This window comes from Parasteatoda tepidariorum, chromosome 11, assembly GCF_982258835.1.
Source record: "Parasteatoda tepidariorum strain Cologne lab strain chromosome 11, Ptep-v5.0, whole genome shotgun sequence".
NCBI lineage: Eukaryota > Metazoa > Arthropoda > Arachnida > Araneae > Theridiidae > Parasteatoda > Parasteatoda tepidariorum.
The window spans coordinates 98,026,320-98,046,614 of record NC_141765.1 but is presented as its reverse complement, the minus strand read 5'-3'; the positions used below and the strand labels follow the sequence as shown (position 1 = coordinate 98,046,614).

The window sequence follows — 20,295 nt, the reverse complement described above, 5'->3', positions numbered from 1 at the left end:
TAACTACGTAAAACAATTTTTCATTATAATACATAGCTTTAAATGCATAGCAACCATTTTGAAACAAATGCATGATTGAAATTTGAAGACTAGATGAAATAGAGAACCCTATTTTCGGCATATTAGGGTAACTTCTTTTTAAGATAACCTCATGCTTTAAAAATATACATTTTCCACCAATAAAATATAATGCAGATTTTAATTCCATGCTTTTTCAATCAAAAGGGTGAATTTTATCAAACATTATTTTTTTTGTGAAAAAAATTCATGTTTATTAATTTCTTTCTACAGCTATGCAAGTCTGTAAAAAGACAGCATTACTTTAATCTACACTTTACTTTAATCTACACTTACTACAATCTCAAGAATCAAAAGATTTTTAAAAATGTAATTTCAAATGTGTTGGAATTTAACATACAACAAGAAAGTAATTTCATTAACTAAAATTAATTAATGCAGCAATTCCTATAAAATAAATTTTTAAACTAAGAAAAGAAAATAATAAGAGTATCAGTAATTTAAAACACTGTTTTTTAACTTTTTAAATCAATTACAGGGTGAACACTCAAATCAGATTTCAAATTTCCCTGATTTTTCCAGGTTTTACAGATAAAAATCTTAAAATTTCTAGGTTTTTGTTTCTTTTTTCTTATAAAGTGTAAGATGCGTACAAGAAAAGTGTCTATATTATAAAATATTTTATTCAAAATGTTATTTTTTTAACATATCATCTTGAGAAAAATAATTTATTTTGGCAATTTGGCAAGATTTTTTATTTATTTTTCAAATGTTTTGGTGGAAAATTTTGAATCAAAAATCATATATTGACCAACAAAAGAGTAAAATTAAATATTAATATATAGTTGGTTCTTTAAAAGAAACATTTTTTCAAAATATTTTATAAAAGGTTAAAATGAAATAGAAAAAAATTAGCTTAATGCAACAATTGTAACGATTTATCGACAAACATTGCTGTTAGCGATTGTAAAAAAATGTGTGATTGGTTAGTTAGCTGAGAAAAAATAATTTACAGATTTCTTTGAATGGGAGTAGAAAAGCTTTCAGAAAAAGAGTGCAATATAAAATCTATTATTATTAAATTATAACCAACAATTTTTGGAGAATTTAATAAAGTTAAAAATACAAAATAATTGATAAAAAAATTTCGAGAAATCTTTGTGGGGAGAATTAATATTGTGGAAGGAAAAATGTGAACTCTAATTATGAAGTTGCAAAATGGCACTTTTTTACCAAACAAAATAAATTAAATAAAAATACCGAAAATTTCAGATCAGTATAAACAAATTATTTGGGAACAGATAAAATCTAACATTTTATATTATAACAGGATGCATAGCCAAATCTTTTAATAAAAAAATAAGTACCTTTTTAGTACATTTTAAGCACTCAAAAAAATTTTTTAATCACTTTAAAAAAAAAAAAAATCATATTTAGGATCTATGCAGTAATAAAAATTATTTTTTTCTATTGTTTAAAGTTCATATTTTATAAACATAAAATTCATAACATTTTCAAAAACTTTACATAATCATGATAAAATAACTAGTTTCTGACAAATATTGCAGAAAAAATTGGTAAAATCTTGCATTTTTTTTTTGTAATTTAGAATGACAATCTACATAGAAAAGAAAAAAACCTCTTTCTAAAAAATAGAAAATTAAGTACTTTTTACAAACCCCGAATAAAAAAGAAGCACCTTTAAGGGTTTTTGAGAAAAGTAAATCAAAAAATAGGCACCTTTAAGCACTTTTTAAAAACGCTACGCACCCTGAATCAAAATGTAAAATAATTTTCAAAACTATACATGATCATGATAAAATAACTAGTTTCTGAGCAAGAACTACTCTTTACTTGATTATATTGACCATTATAAAAAGATAAAGAGATTTTTCGGTTCGATATCAGAGGGTGGAACCTGACAGTAATATCACCGAACTCTCATCAAACTTTGGCACTTTCATACACTATTGGACCGACGGTGGGCCGAAATGGATTGTGGTTGAATGAAGTGTGAAAACATTGAATAGAACAATGTGAAAAACACGCTTTTGTATAATACGTGGCGAAGATCGGCATGTTAAAGAAAAAAAATAATAAAATCAAAAAGGGAAAATTAAGCACTTCTTATAAACACCCAATGAAAAAAGCACTTCTGAAGGCTGTTAAAAAACGAAAATAAGCACCTTTTAAAACACGCTACGCACCATGTATAACCCTCATTGAACAGCTGACCCATTTAAGTTGGATTAATATTGTTCAACTCCGTAGTTTTGAATTCAATTCAGAAGATTAGGGAACTCTCGTATTAAGTATTGGGGGAAATTTGCCTGCGCGGAGGACTTTTGGATGGAACTCTCACGCATTTAAATTATATGGAGAGGAAAACCTCCCACAGTTAGCTTGACGGATGACCACTAAGGATATTTTTTGTGTCAGCACTGTCCTCTATGGGAGCCGTGAGCTGAATTCGTTTCGAGCATGTTTTTGTTAAACAGAGGTATGTCCAGACATTTTGTGAAAGGTCCGTTTTTCGTGAAACTGTGAAACAATTACTCACATTCTTTCAACCAGGGTCCTGCTTTTGTGAATGTGTGCAAAAAGGGTCCGTTATTGCAACAAAAAAAACTTTTTCAAGGAGTTTTTAAATTGTAAAGACATACAAGATTATGCTAAACACTAAAATTATAATTAAAAAAAATTTAATTTTAAAAAATAAATAATAATTGCTGTTTCTAAATTAGAGATGCTACAAATATTTGATATTTATCCTATACTGCTAAACGCAGAATATTAATTTCGAACGAATAATGGAAGAATCGTCTGCCAAAGACAAAGCCTAATTCGTTTACATCCATCTTTCTTGTTTTCTGCCCTGGAACGGGTTTTTTCGATTGACAAAATAATAATGAAGATAAACAAATTTGTGAAGGGTCCGATTAAAAGAAAAATCATTTTGTGAAGGGTCCGTTTTTAAGTTAAAATATTTCGTGAAGGGTCCGTTAACGGACCCAAATTTCTTCTAAACAGACCCCTGTTAAATTGCGAAAAAACTATTCATAATTTGAGAATATAAAATAAGCGTTAAGTCACATTCTTTCAACTAGGGTCCTGCTCTTGTGAATTGGTGCAAACAGTGTCTTATTATTGCAAAAATTGCTGAAAACCTTCTCAAGAAGTTTTTAAATTGTAAATAGATGCAAGATTCTGCTCAACAATTGCTGCTACTGAATTAACGATGCAATATACAAATATTTGGTATTTAGTAGAGGTGCACAACCTGCCGCCCGCGAGAGCTTCTAAACTCAATAAAAAATAAACAAAAATTTCAAAAACTAAAAATGTCGAAAATTTTTTTATTGCACTTTTGAGTCATCACGTTTCGAAGCTCTGAATTTTGATAGATTCTATAGTAAATGTATGTTTACTGCGCTTTCTTTAAGCCCATTTTATCATAAATCAAAATTATTTTTTAAGCTCTTATTTCCGCTTTTCAACGTAATTTCGAAAATTCCGAATTTTTATAATGGTATTATTACGACACGCGAGTTTCAGATCGCACGTTTAAATAATCACTTTTTGGCGCACTTTTGGCAGTTCTTTCTTTCTTTTTTTCAACTATTTTTTTTAGTCAGTTATTGCTATGCATTCCCACGTAATTTAAAAGATTCAGATAATTTTATTAGGAATTTTAAATCACTGATTTTTGACACGCTTTATTCGTGCTGAGTTCAGCCTTACTTTAAGTGATTTTTTTTTCAATTGTTATACTTTTCCACTTTATTATTATTAACTACAATGTTATTACGACACGCGAATTTCTATTCGCGCATTTAAATAAACACTTTTTGATACGGTATTTCGGTTACGAACGGTATGGTATTTCGATACAGTGACGAATGTGGTAATGAGTTGTGATTTAGTCTAGTACCGAATGTTCAGCAAAAAAAAAAAGATTGGGCCGAATGTCGTATATTCGGGGCCAAATGAAATTTTTCAGCAGAGCGTAGCAACACTGAAACCAGAAGTTCAATGCTAAGAATAATATTTTCCGGAAAAACGTATTCATAAAACAACGCTAAAAAATAAGGCCTATCGAAACCCTTTGAAAAATACAGATCTATAAAAACTAAAGATTATATACAAAAGCGAAACAGAGAAAACAAAAATCGATCTTAATTTTCGAAGGAAAATTTTAAAACTGAACATCTCAGTTTTCCATTTACCAGAGCAGGTCAAGAATATAGGCTAACAGAAATGTTCTAAATTAATTGCTGCGTTATAATGAAAACGTCTGTAAAAAGAGAAGTTTTTTTCCTTCTTTTTTTAAAGAAAAGAAACTAAGCAAAAGCAAAAACATTCTTAATCTTTTAATGAAAAACTAAATTCAGCATATTGAATTTAAACTTTTCACATTGTCATATTTTTAGAAGAATTGCTACAAAATGAAGCTTATTAGTAACGTTCATTATGAAAAATGCTGTGCCATAATGAAAATGTCAATATATATAGAAGAGTTAAAAATAAAAGCAGAAAAAACAAATTGTTCTGAATTCCTAAAACAAATCTTAAACACTGAAACTCTCAGTTTTCTATATTACTGGTTATCTATATTACAGTATGGAGAAAAAAGTGATAATTAATCAGCAGTATGGGACACTACGTTAAAATGATGAGTTTAAATAAAAACAATAACAAAAAAAATCCTTCTCAAATCTTAGAACTAAAAATATCGAAATATTAAGAAATTGACTTGTTTGAATATTATTCTTTTTTTAAAAAAAAGCAGAAGTGCAAAATAGTCAAAGCAGAAATGCAAAGAAGTCAGTATTAAGTAATCTAGTTTCAATTCTTCAAACTTCGTTTTTTCATTTGTCTTCTAGAACAGGGGTTTCCAACTGGCGGCCCGCGGGCTGCATCCGGCCTGCGAAGCCTTTTTTTTGTGGCCCGCGAACTAAATTATATTAGTTGCCATTTTTTTGCGGAGAATTTTCGTAAAAAATCTATATTGATTTAAAATACTTTTCATTCGTTAAAAAAAACCTAATCTCTTCGTTTCTATGAAATTTATCATACCAACGGTGCAAAAAAAAAAAATCATTTCTCAGGTTTTGCATCCAAGAAAATATTTATTTCAATACAGAAATAATCGTGTATGTTGCTCTTTCTTATTTATTTGTTTTTTCTTTTTTTTGTAGTTTGTGAATATAATTTAGCATGTGCGTATCAGAAATTTTCTCGAAGAAATTCTCCGATTTAACTTTTTGAAACCACTCATTTTGCATGAAATTATTTACATTTGTCATTTACATTTACATTTGTTACGCATTAAGTAAACTTAAACAATTCTCAAATTTATAATATTTCATTTAAAAAACTGACAGAAATTAATTTATATTTACATAATATTTTATTAATTAATTCTATGAATAAATATAAATTGTTCAATTATTTATTTACAAAAAAAATATGGTTTAATATTAATAAGAATGCGCACACGATGTTTATAAAAGTAGAAATATTTTCTAGAATACTACATTTGGGATACTAAAATTTAAACTTAGGGAAACTTAGTTTGTCTGGAACCGTCTTTCACCTCCCCCCCTCCTTCCAGGAAGGGTTTGCTCCATTAAAAGATAAATTATTTTGTGAAGGGTCCGTTAACAGACCCTAATTTCTTCTTTACAGACCCCTGAAGTAGTATAATAAGTATAGTAGAATAGTGAAGACAAGGTAAAGAAAATAGTTGTCAAGGCACTTATCGATATCTATCGTTTATCAATTGCATGATTGCGCAATATAAATTGCTCTCAATTGTTCAATTATGTTATTAAATAGATACTTATATTTTAAACTTCTTTCAATTGCATGATACAAATGACTATCCTTCACTCAAACGTGCAACACCAATGCATACAATGCGTAAAACAATAATTAAAATCACTTGTTTATCATTTGTTACAAGACATTAGCAAAAGAAAAAAAAGTTTAAAAATTTAAATACAAAAAAATAATTATTAATTATTTCAGAAATAGGTATTTCTTTAAAATAAAATTTTCCGCAGTTTTCGAATATCTATGCTCTGTTGTAAGTTATGAATAAAATAATTAGCCCTATTCTAACCAAATGAATGCCTAACTCCCTGCGTTAACAAATATCATCGTCAACTCTTGAAACGCAGTTGCTTAGTCTTCTTTTTGCTTGCTTTTTTAAATCGTGTGAAATTAGGGGAAAAAAACTTCGTGAATAATCAATTACAGGGTGGCCACTCAAATCAGATTTCAAATTTCCCTGATTTTTCCAGGTTTTTCAGATAAAAATCTTAAAATTTCCAGGTTTTTGTTTCTTTTTTCTTATAAAGTATAGGATGTGTACAAGAAAAGTGTCTATATTATAAAATATTTTATTCAAAATGTTATTTTTTTAACATATCATCTTGAAAAAAATAATTTATTTTGACAATTTTCAAGATTTTTTATTTATTTTCTAATGCTTTGGCACAAAATTTTGAATCAAAAATCATATATTGACCAACAAAGGAGCCTTTTTTGTTTAAAATTAAAATATGTTATAAGAGGTTAAAATGAAATAGAAAAAATTAGCATTAATGCAACAATTGTAAAAATTTGTCGACAAACATTGCTGTAAGTGATTGTAAAAAAATGTGTGATTGGTTGGTTTGCTCAGAAAAAATAATTCACAGATTTCTTTGAATAGGAGTAGGAAAGCTTTCAGAAAAAGAGTGCGATATAAAATCTATTATCATAAAATTATACCAACTAAATTTTGGAGAATTTTATAAAGTTAAAAATACAAAAATATTTTGTCAAAATAGAGAAAAAAAAATAACCACCGAAGCATCGGAACAAACTTGAGCCATAAATGGATTTAGCCCAAGGACAGAATTTAAAAACAGAAGCTAATATCCTAATTCCCTTTTTCCACCAGAATCTTACCTAAATTTTCCTAAATTCCCATAGCGGTCAAAAGTTTGCACATTTGTTTAGCAACCGTGGAAGAATTTTATATGGCATTCTAGTTTAACAGAACTATAATGGAGCAAATTTTGATGCAAGCAAAGTATCGCTAAGTTGATGATATTTCAACTGTTTGGCGATACATTTCCGTTAAAAAAAAGTGGGTATAATGGATGAAATAATTTAAATTAAGAAAATTAGCAAATAATTTAAATTAGTGAAATTTGAAAAATCATCAAAGAAAAATTTCCAGCTTTTCTTTAAAAATCCCTGATTTTTCCAGGTTTTTATCCAAATTTCCCTGATATTTCCAGGTTTTTTCCAGTATAAAAAAATTCCCTGATAATTCCAGGTTTTCAAGGTTTTCCAGGTGGGTGGCCACCCTGAATTAACAGGTATAAAGAATTAATAAAAATGGTATCTGAAAATCGTAACAAATCTACGCCATTCTGATCTCATTTAAAGAAACTCATAAAAAAATAACAAATATTGTTTATTGCAGACGAAATTCTTTAACAGCGAAACAAAAGTAAAAATTCTTTATCTCGTATTTCATTTGTTAAAGGTAATTTGATTTGTCAGCATAAGATGCGCCATTTTTAGTGGTCCAATAAAATTTAATGCTCTTGAAACGTCATATGGTTGTTTCTTTTCCAAGTAAGAATGTTCCCCTTATTTATAAAAATATGTTACCAAGTCTAGGATTCCAGTAAGACAATCAAATGGTAACCTTTCTTAATAATTCTGGGATATATATCGTAAAAGATAGCAAGAATTACATTTCTGTCGGACGTGTTTAACTTTTAAAAGCTTTTATTTTGTTTTGAAAGCATAACTTGTATAATTTGATAGCTAAATAAAACAAAACTATACACAGTCGCGGATGATTACTTAAATCCTATACAGCAATGGTCTTTCCTTAACTAGCAATGGAGTATAAACATCTTTAATACAAACAAAAACTGAAGTGTGCTAGGTAAATAAATAAAGCAGAAATATGGAGTTAAGTGCTGCAACAAAAAATGTCCTCAACAAATACATGCTAATAAGCAAGCTGTTTTTCTTTCTTATTTCCGATAGCGCACAACACCAGCTTTTTATTTCCACAAGTTTTTTTTTTTTTAAAATAATATAAATTTAAGGAATTTTACGCGTTCTTCTTGACTAAATTTTTCATAATTACTACCATTTTAATCGAAAGAAACTTATCTCGGCATTTGACATGTTATTATGTGAACTAGATGGAACATTACACACCGTACAGACGTAAAATATCCTCTGTGATAGATGGATTATGGGAATAGAATATCCACCCATGCTGTCGGGCTAACCTTAGGAGGTTTTCATAGCTTTTTCTCTCCATGTAACGCAAATGCACTTCATGTAACTTCTGCATGTGCATTCTGCACTGAGTTCAATCAAAAAGTCCTAAACGAAGGCTAGTTTGTTCTAATGCTTGATTCAGGAGATTCCTTAATGTCTGTGTTGTGATCAAAATTGCAAGTGAAAATTGATAGTCGCAAACTTACAATTGGGACGTGTGTTCAAAGTTGTAATATAAAATCTTGTTTTATTAGTTCAATCGGGGGGGGGGAGATTTTCACTTTGATTAATTTTATTTAGCTGACACTATGTAACACTATGAACGAACCAATGTGCTATTAATGTTTAAAAAATGACTATCTTTCCTGCCTTTTTCATTCGCTTATATGTTTTTTCCATTCTAAAACAAGTAGCATAAACCTCTGTTTTGATCCACCATGAGAAAAGAAAACTCCAAAAACAAAATGAAACAGAAAGAAACTAAAATTCAACTTAAAGTTTGTTTAAAATTAAATTCATGTCTAAATTTATGAATTGGAAAATTCTTTTAAGTAAAAAAATAAATTAAGAAATGATAAGTGGTCTTAATAAGGGTTCGTTGATTTAAATCAACTTGATTTAAATCACGATTTAAATCATGATTTAAATCAACTGATTTTTTTAAATATATATATTGATTTTAAAAGTTAAAAAACAGTGTTTTAAATTATTGATACCTGTATTATTTTATTTTCTTAGTTTCAAAATTTATTTTAAATAAATTGCTGTGTTTAATTTTAGTTAACGAAATTACTTTCTTGGTGTGTGATAAATTCCAACACATTTGAAATTACATTTTTAAAAATCGTTTGATTCTTGAGATTGAAAGTACACACCTAATGCTGTCTTAATATAGACTTGCATACCTATAGAAAGTAATTAATAGACATGAAAAAATACAAATAATCTTAAGTAAAATTCTATCTTTTGATTAAAACAGCATGGAATTAAAATCTACATTATATTTTATTCGTGGAAAATGTATATTTCTAAAGCTTGAGGTTGTGTTAAAAAGAAATTACACAAATATGCCAAAAATAGAAAGAAAAAAAAAGGCTAATTAATTCAGATATTTTTTCCCGATATAGTGTCATTCTTCCCATTCAAAGTCTATTTGAAGCAGTAGAGTTATTAACTGGTATTTGTTTCTCATTATATGTTTACAGTATCTTTGACATTATCAGATTTTCTATAAACAGGGATGAGATTAGCCAAAAGGCAAAAAAGCTGAATTTCCACGATAGTAAATTGTACGCAAGCGCAGCCCTTTATTAATAAATTCCAGACAGTTTAAGGTAATAAATAATGTGTTGACATACAATTGCTTACTAATCTATTATTATAAAAACGACTACATTGATACTTAACATTTAGTGAAAATAAAAATTACCAATTGAAAAAATAAAGCTGAAAATTATATTTTTCCTCAGTTTACATATTACTTGAAAAACTACTTGGTTTAGCAAATTAAAACTACTGAGAATATACATTAATATTTCATTTCTTTTAATAAATACTGTTATGTGATTTATAGCAAATATATCAGTAATATTACTTTTTAAATTATATTGGGAAAAAAAAACTTTAACAATGAACCAAATCATTATGTTCATGTTATAGTCTAATCTAACTACAGCCCTTTGAAACATATCAATAACAGTGAAGTAGAAATATATAGTAACTCCTTAACATACAAAAATTGGTATTTTAGTTTGAAAAATTACATGACAATCAGCAACTGTTTAGATAATTGTTTTTTATTTGATAAGAATTTTGCATTTTATAGCATAAATAACAGCAATTACAAATAAAAATTTGATGATGAGTTAACTCTTTTAACTATTAACTCTTTTTCCAACAAAAAAAATTTAAATTGAATCCCTTTTTAAGTTATTGCTTTTGTTTTCTATATCTTTTATGTTTGCTATATTTAGTCGTTAGTCCATTTTCAAACATTTTGTGACAAATCCTATTTTTTCTTCTTTGCTAGCACAGAATGTAAGTTTTGAATATATTCCCTTCCAGTTTCTCTGATGTTGTAACACTTACATATACATACTAATAATCGTCGTTAGAAAAACAGTCACTTTTATAGTAACTAATTTTTAAAAAAAATTTACTTCTTACAAGAATCGCGAGAGTTGATCTTAAAATTGTGTGAATATGAATAACAATTATGGATTTTGAAATCACATGAATATGAAACTAGATATACGATTTTGAAAATGAGAAAATACAAACTGGGATATAGAATTTTTAAAACGCGTAAATACAAATCCCGATTCATAATTTTTAGATCGCGTAAATACGAATCATGATGCGTAATTTTTAGATTGCATAAATAAGAATTATGATGCATAATTTTTAGAATGCGTGAATGCGAATCCCAATGCCATATTTTAAAATCACGTATAAATGAAAATCAATGTTTGATATTATAAACAGCATGAGCAAATCAAGACATTGAATTTTAAACTTGCGGGAATACGAATCGCTTCATAGATTTTTAAAAAGGCGTAAATACGAAGCACGACGTACAATATTCAAATCGCGTGAATAAGAATCTCAACACGCAAATATGAAAAGCTATGTTTGATATTAAAATCGTGTGAATAAGAATCGAGATATTGGCAGACTCCAGGCTTGGGACCTCTAAATGGCTTGTCAGAAACAGCGTCGTTTGAACTACAAAAATCGGATCTATCTGGAGGGCGGGTAAAAAATTCGGAAAATCTTATCTGCTGCGAGTAAAAGGGGAGAAAATAGCTAAAATAAGTAAAAATGAGAAAGGATTGGTAGCTATGTAGTTTGAATTTTGTGTTTCTCTTTGAAAATGGGTAAGTTTTCTGAAAAAGCGGAATACTTATAAAAAAAAGTGAAATTTTAAAAAAATCTGAAATTCAAGAGATAAAAGTGAAAAAAGCGGAAATCAGCTAAAAAGCGGAAAAATCTCATCCCTGTATAATGAAATTTTGTGAAAAAAATTTTAAATGAGGGCATAGATTTTTAAAAAAATTTTTTTAGCTGATCTATTTTGATATAGACTTAAAAATGAATATTTTAATATAAAAATATATAGATTAAATATTTATTTATTTTTGGATGAATGACTACATTTATCGAAACAATCTGTTACATTTATTTTGTCATCTTAAAAATCAAGAAAAAAAACGCAATTTTAAATTAAAATGATGGGGTACCTTCACAAATTCAACTTTAGGAAAAATAATAGTTTCACAAAAAACTTTTTTTTTTAAATTTTTATTTTCATGTTTCGCAAAAAACGAATAAATTCATATTTTTGTGCTGATTTTTTAATATTATTTTTAATTTTCACAAAATAAATACCCCTCAGAAAAACCTAGATAGACCTATTTCGTTAAATTCTCTACTTCATCCAGTCTTCAAATTTCAATTATGCATTTGTTTCAAAATGGTTGCTATGCATTCAAAGCTATGTATTATAATGAAAAATTATATTAGTAAGTAAGAGAGTCTAAAATATAAAAATTAAATAATATTGTTTTAATATTAATTTAATTTTGTTTAACATTTATAAAGTATTTTTAATCATAAATTAAAGTTCTTACAATGTGTTTGAATAAAAAAAAATCTGATTTAAATAAAAAAAATCCGATTTACATCGAAAAAAGCACAAACTTTTTATCTCAATTTTCAGCTATTCAAAATGAACATTAAAAAAAACTTTTGAAAATCAATTACATACTTGTCAAGTTAAAACAGGGTGCTTAGCCAGATTTTTCAACAAAAATTAAACACCTTTAAAGTACTTTTTAAGCACTCAAAAAAATATTTTTAATCACTTTCCAAAAAAAATCATAATTAGAATCTGTGCAGAAATAACAATTATTTTTTCCATAGTTTAAAGTTCTCAATTTGTAAACATAAAATCAATAAATTTCAATAACATTTTCAAAAACTTTACATATTCATGATAAAATAACTAGTTTCTGATAAATATTTCAAAGAAAACTGTGAAAATCATGCATTTTTTTTGTAATTTAGAACGACAATTGAGAAGGCGAAGAAAAAATCTCTTTTTAAAAGATAGAAAATTCAGCACTTTTTTACAAACGCCGAATAAAAAAGAACGTTTAAGGGCTTTTAAAAAACTTAAATTAAAAATAAGTACCATTATGCACTTTTTAAAAACGCTACGCACCCTGTAAAAAATGTTTGAAACACTAAAAGAATTATACATAGAAATTATAAAATTATATTTAAAATAAATTTCCATTTTAAACCATGCTTTAAAAATTTAATTCTCCAGGAAGAAAAAGACAAAATAAAAAAACGTGATATTGAACAGACCATTAGCTCCCAATTTCTTTCTACTATGAAAACCCGATTTTATACCCAAATAAAAGACAAAATAATTTTGATAAAATTTCTTAAGAGAACGTTGATAAAATTTCATGAGATAAATGAAATTTTTTCCTCGTTTTATCATTAATAATCTAAAATTTAGTTCTATGCCCGTTGGTTAATTTCGCACCTATAGAACTATATCTAGCCTAGATATTTGTTTTTGTGTATCCTACATAAATTGAAAATTAGTAAAATAAGCCACATCATGAATAAATAATCCCTTATCCAAATGGCTTGCTTAGAAATTTCATTCGCTTCAAAAATATACAAGTTGGAATAACCTTAGAGTAGGAATAACAGTCGCTATGAAGTTTTTGAGAATGAAGAGATAGAGAATGAAGTTTTTAATCAAGTAAAGCCAAGTTTTTAATCAGGGAAATCATCATTTTATTATAAATGTATGCCTTTTTATATTTTAGTTAAATATATTGTTATTAGAAAGATTATATATATATTTTTTTAAATATTTGCCCTTTTTTTGCATTGGCATTAAACTTCTATTAATTTTCTTACAGCGATAGCAACCAAATTATTACAAAACAAATAATTGATTAGATCTAAAAATTCAGATTTTAAAAGTTAATGGTGGTTAACGGAAAAGTCACAACTCTCTAACATTCCCAAGGAACCCTCGATAAATTCTCTATTTTTATCAACCTATTAGAATGTGTATTTAAAAACTATTGATAAACTTTCAAACAAGAGATAATATTTATACAAAATCAAGACAACTAATCAAACCACCTGCATCAAAGACGATGTTACTTTCTCATTTTCCTAACTCTGCTGTAATTTTTTAACTAGAGGTGACCAGATGGCGAAATTCTGAGTTTAAGACTATCAATATTTAATCAATATTTAATATTAATTATTAGAATTTTAATTTTAAACTCGACCCAGAAGACAAGAAAACTCCTACAATACACATGAGACAAACTAGCCTTCGTGGAGTACTTTTTGATGCAACTAAAACGCATTTGCGTTATATGGAGAGGAAACCTCCCATGGTTAGCCCAACGATAAGGTGATTCTATCCCACAATTCGTCTGTCTACCACTGATGACATTTTACGTCAGTACTGTGGTCGGTGCGAGCCGGGAGCATAATTTGTATCAACCATATGATTCGAAGCATGGTCGCCTCCAGTGGGATGAAAACAATTCATACCCTTAGCAACTCAAACTTAGCTGTAATCACTCGCGTTGAACAGCTGGCTCAATTTTGAGTTTACGACTATCGATGTTCAACGGTTTAGCTTTTTTATTTCGAACTTAATTCAGAAGGTCAGGAAACTCCTTGGTCAAGTATTGAACCACGAAAATCTCCTAAGGTCAGCCTGACGGCAAAGGGACTTTAAACATGATCCGATTTTTCCACTGAGGATATTTTACGTCAGCACTGTGGTCGGTGCGAGCCGAATGCGGAATTCGTATCAAACAAACTGGTATTTTGTTGCACCCTTGTAATGCTAATTGTGCTCCATTTTTTTTCAGCAATAACTTTTAACTTAGCATCCCAGGAGATGTAATTTTCTATAGCAATTTTTATAGATTTTTTACTTTTTTCATCATCACTGGTTAGTTATAAAACCTGATCTTTTTTTTAAAACGACCAATAAGTAAAATAGGAAAAATTATTAAATTGCATTAAACTCAAAATAAATAAATGAAGAAAAAACCGTTTAAATAATAGAATTTTTATCAGTGTTTTTAACAAGATAATTAATAACAAGATTAATTTGTGTAAACGAATTTAATAAGTTCAAATTTTTTTTTATTCGCTTAAGTATTATTTAATAAGCATTATTAGATATGGCGAAAAAGGACAAAAAATATCATTAAATATGGCAAAATTTTTAAATTCTTAATTAAATTTGATGCAATATTAAGCTTAAAATAACATAAAAGTTTGAAGTAGCAACACTGCGCAGAACCCAAACGCTACTGTGTACTTGTGATCAGTGGCGTACGCAAGGGAGGGGTTTAGGGGTTTAAACACCCCCCTTGAGCTCAGACAAAATGGCAAAAATAAAAATTTTAGTAGAAATTATGCGAGCTATTATTTTTTAAGACTGTTAAACTTTTATTAACCTTATACCTACTTTTTTTTTTCTCCCGGTATTTCTCAGAATACTGAAAAAACATTTACTATACTTTTGAAACCAAATTCACGTGATACTGTTATGGACTGGTTCCTTTCTGTCCTGCCAGTATAGTTCTCGAGACTGGCTGTCATTCGCGACGTCTTTGAGACAATTCGAGAATTTTGGAGACGGGGTGAAAAATTATATAAAAGGGGGAACGGAGTACAGTGGAGTTAGTTAGTCAGACTAAGAGTTATCTCTGCCGCTTGTCTTTCGGAGCTTGTCGCTAAATCTGTTTTGTTTTGTCTTGTCTTAACAAAAAGTTCATTCAATCGCCGAAAACGTCGCCGCCAGTATTTCGACTAGTGAAGAAATCAGTAACAATACCAGAGATACTGTGCTCGTTGAAGTTATTCATTCCAGCTCGAAACTTTGAGATCGTAGCATAGCGGATATTTCTGTGCCAATATATACATATATTTGCTGTTCTTGGATCTTTAGGATTTAACAATTTTTAATTATTTTGAGAAAAAATCACGATCTGAAATTAGTGAAGTGACAGCATCTAGTACCAATGTAAGTTTTTCTGTTGTACAGAAATGTGATACTTCCGTTGAAGAAAACGTTTCTAGCATAACAAAATCTGATGAATGTGAAAGTGGCCCTCAAAGTGTTACTTTCCACCCATATGACATTAAACTTTTTTCAGAAAATATTACATTATGTTCTTAAACTTAAAAAATCAAATCAAAATTTAACTAAACAATGTTGTCTAAATGAAAAGTTAAAATTGTCTAGCTGTCTAAATTAGGTAAATAATAGTGATTTTTAACAGATTCGAAGTATTCGATTTAACAGATTCCTGGGAAGGGTTTATTCGATTAACAAAACAATAATGAAGATAAAACAAATTTGCGAAGGGTCCGATTTAAAGATAAATTATTTTGTGAAGGGTCCGTTTTTATGAAAAGATATTTTGTGAAGGGTCCGTTAACGGACCCAAATTTCTTCTAAACAGACCCCTGTTAACACAAACATAAAAACAGAACAAATTATCGTAAAAATAACATTAAATAAATAATAGTTAAAATAATATTAGTTATAAATAGGTTAATACAGAAAATTAAAAATAAAAGATTACTTACATTGAAATGAAAGATAAAACAAGCAATCCACGCTTTAGTTATCCAAGTATTAAGTTATCCAAGTATTAAGTAATCCAAGTATTATGTAATCCAAGCTTAAGTAACAAAAGACAACAAGAAAACTGAAATAGAAAGAGAATAAAATTTCAAAACTAGAATGCATAGAATTCGAATTAACCATAATCCACTAGAAGAGAGACAATATTACTTTGGTTTTCTAGGGTTGTTATAATCTTGAACTGTTTCCCCCTAATTTGCTATTGGGAATGCTCCGAACTAAAGTCGCCAATTTAATATTCGATGATTAAAAAAAGTTAGAAGTAAATTTTGCGTCGAATTTTGATATCCAGATTTTCTTTAAGTATCTTTAAAAAAGTTGCGAAGTTCTTTACAGTTTTAAAAATACTGACAAAAATCAGAACTAGATACGAGAACGAAATAATTTATTACGCATTTAAATCGTATAGTCAAAAACATAATGATGTATTTTATTAAAACAGATGATTTTAAATTGGTTATGATTTTCAAAATAGTTTTATTTATTTAAATTTTTAAACCCTTGTTTTTCAATTAAACAAAAAATATCAAAATTTCTTTCGAAGTTTTTTTTTACACCATGATTTTGTCACTACGTTTTAGTTAACTTTAAAAATTTGTCTCATTTCCGTCTGACTAGACTGCTCAAATCTCATTCGTAGCGCCACACCTTATGCTAGTTTGAATCGTTATGCTATTTCAATGGATAAAATTCATCGTCATTGTAAGACCAAACTGAATTTATCGTCAATAGAAATTTCAACTTGTTTCCAACTAACTAATGTGCTCAAATGTTATCTTGAGCTTTATAAATAATGACAATGCATGCTCCAAATATTTCAAAATATATTTTGATCCTAAAAGCAGGAGCAGGGCCGAAAGTTATATCCCTTCATGTTTATTTTACGCATTTCTCGGCATCTCGAGATTTTTTAAGCTAATTGAAAAGCGTTTGAACTCAAATATTAAATTGTTTTAATCTAGGAAGTCCAAGCAAAAATAACTTTTTTACGCTTTTTTTTATTATTTTATATAATAATAGTCAAAAAATGACACAAATTTGTAATTTTTGATGTCGAATGATTTTGATGTTTGATGACTGTAATTTTTGATGTCAAAACACATAAGGTGAATAAAATTAGTTTCACAGTTTTTGAGTAATGAAATAATTCGATTAGCTTAATATGTTATCAGAATATGGCAAAGTAATTAAAATTAACGTAAAGATATTCAAACTTTTGACCGCTCTCTGGTTCAAACGATTGAGAAATATTTTTGTTTTTCAGATTGCGGCTATCCCCATACCTCAAGGATCAAAAATCTCAGAATCCATAAAAAAAGGTGCGTTTATTCAGAAAAAGAACTTTTTTGAGTATGATTTCCTAACTTAAAATATCGTCTGCACTCATTAATTTGCATATTGATGGTTAAATTTGGTATATAATGCTACGTTGTCTGTAGTGTATGACACATATATTGGACCGAATATTGCATAGAGCCACATTTTATATTGCCTGCAGAGAGGGGGAGAATGTTATTAATTATAAAGGGCCACAAATTATATGGTCTGTAATATAAGGCTACATATTATATAAATGCTATATATAATTATGAGCTATTATATAGCTCTCCATACTATAATAGCTAATACAGTCGCAACAACTACGGTGCTGAGGTATAATAACTTAGGTATACCGTTAAGGTTAAAATCACTTTGGCATCGGGTTAACCGTAAGCGGTTTCCGCAGTTTTCGCTTCAATGTAATACAATAGACAGCAGTGTTAAATATCATCAGTGGTAAATGGATTTTATTTTATTGCCGCTTTTCGTGATTTTCTTCCCGTTGTAAAGCATATCCTGGTTAGTTTATTAAAATAGGGTCTTTTAGAAAGTTAATTTGTTCCATTATACTTAGGGTTGGGCTTTTATTTCACCGGTGCGGAGTTGACAGCCGTAAATGGCTCTAGATTTAATTTATTATGTTTCTATCTATTTTAAAATATATTGACTAATATTGAAATGAGCTATTTTAAAAACTATGAAATTTTGAGAACTTAAAATTGGGAAGTTAAAAAGATTCAAAACTATTAAAATCACAATAAATATTACATTTTGAGTTCATATAATAATACTGCATATAAACTATTTGCACTTCTGTAACTAATTGATGAATTATGTATTTGTCACTAATTCATACAATTTTTAAAGAACATAATTCCGTGTTCTGTAATTATCTTGTTCTGAAATTACGAGTAAATTTTTTTTAAGTTATATAAATTTTAAGATTTTAATGAATTAATCTTCCTGAAATAACCTATATAAGATTGAATAACTTTGCATCAGTTAATACGTGATAATCATGCAGTAATAACCATTCAATAATCACTAATGAACGATAACTATTCAACTTCCATTAAATTTTGTTGTAAATTATAAAAAAAAACACTGTTAAAGAAAAAACTAATAAAAAAAAATAAATCACAAATCTAGGAAAAGTTATAAAATAAATGAAAAGAAAAAACAAATAGGAAACAAAAAATGCTATATTATATATAGCTAAGAAAATTGAAACTTACTTGTTAAATCCTAACTATTACTTTCAATTTTCTAAAAATATAAGCTCTTGCAGACAGCTTAAAAAAAATTAAAGTGATAAACGCAGATTTAACATTTTTATACTAGCATTTATCGAAGTGAATGAGATTTTCTAAAGAAATATTTCAATTCCGTTTTGGTTTTCCAGGGTTGCTATAATCTTGATAATGTTATTTCACATTTGCAATGTTCCAATCTAAAGTCGCCAATTTAAAATCCTCGATTAATAAAACTTGAATTTAATGATACTGACAATTTTTACATTTTGATTTTCCTAAAGAGTATTAAAATGTGTAGAAAATGCTTTGTTATTTTAAAAAATACTGACAAAGATCAGACCTAGAAACGAGACATTTTATTTCCAATTTCAATTATGTAGTCGAAAGCATAACGTATCTTATTGAAACAAAGGATTTTGTATTGGTTTACGATTTTCGAAATAGTTTATTTTTTATCTCGAATTCTTAAACTGGTGTTTCGAGCAAAACAATATCTAAATTTCTTTTCAAATCCACAATCCCTGTCCAAATTATTCGAAGCGATACAAAATCTTAATTATCATGAGATACTATACAGCATTAATATTTTAATGCGACTGAAACCGGTTTGCACTTCTTTACATTAGTGTATCAATTGGTTAAATTAGGCGATTTTTAATATATGTTCGATAAATGAGACAATATATTATATAAATATAGAATAATTATTTTATCAAGTATTATATTTTTACGCTATAACAATCAGACCAAATGATTGTAGTGTTTGATTAATTGCATTTTTTGCACTAGTTTATATGGAATACTTTTATATTTAAACATACATGTAATGAGTTTTTATTCAGGATATTTTTATATACTCCCATTTTGTATTTATTTCCAACGTATTGCATTACAATGTCACCAATTGATACACGAAAGTAAACCGGTTTCAGTGGTGTAAAAGCAATAAAGCTGTATAGTATCATTTGATAATTAAGATTTTACTTAGAATCTTGTAGTGAATCTAATAATTTGGCCAGAAACTGTTTGAAAATTTGATTTTGATCTAAATTTCTTTGAAGTTACTTTTTTACAGAATCATTTTGTTACTACCTTTTAATTAACTGGTTTCCGTGTCTGTCAAGATAGAAAGTTAAGATCAAAAGTTCGTAAACTTTCCGATTGACAAAAGCACTTAAATGTCATTCAGAGCACCTTACTTTATCCTAGTTTGATTCGTTTCCTGTCTATATTTTATGACTAAAATGAGTTTATTATCAATAAAATTTCCTCCATTTTCCGACTAACTAAGATGCTCGGATGTTCTCGAGATCTTTATGCAGAATGAGGGAAAATACAAGTTCCAATCGTTTCACAAAATAATCTGGTTTTCAAAATATAGTTTGGTCTAGAGAACGGGCGAGAAAGTTTACACTCTTTAATGTTAATTTAACTTTTTGCGTATTTCGTCATATCTCAAGAACTATTTAAACGAACGGACATTTTTTTTCACACAATACTAAAATTCTTTTAACCAATTACAGTTAAAAACTACACATAATTTTTTTACAAGTATTTCGTATTAATTATTATTTTATTTAATAATAGTAAAAAAAAACTTCAAATTGCAAAGTTAAAAACTTTTACGTAACTTCTAAAATATGTCACTTTAAATGGAAAAATTCAAAAAAATTGAACAAAATCGGTCGA

General features: G+C 28.0%; 2 long non-coding RNA genes across 11 annotated transcripts in view; both read right to left on the bottom strand.

Moving 5' to 3' along the window:
• Positions 1 to 20,295, bottom strand: part of LOC147801958 (uncharacterized) — a 361,588-nt gene that overhangs the window by 114,156 nt on the left and 227,137 nt on the right. The window lies entirely within an intron of this gene.
• Positions 1 to 20,295, bottom strand: part of LOC147801960 (uncharacterized) — a 44,949-nt gene that overhangs the window by 10,633 nt on the left and 14,021 nt on the right. For 4 of the 6 annotated variants that reach the window (XR_015430175.1, XR_015430177.1, XR_015430174.1 and 1 more), the window contains one exon: positions 15,976 to 16,097. This is a non-coding gene — a long non-coding RNA (uncharacterized LOC147801960). Of the gene's footprint in view, positions 1 to 15,975; positions 16,098 to 16,183; positions 16,305 to 18,588; positions 18,737 to 20,295 lie in introns of those variants that run through there. The other 2 variants (XR_015430176.1, XR_015430178.1) reach the window with 2 other exon arrangements.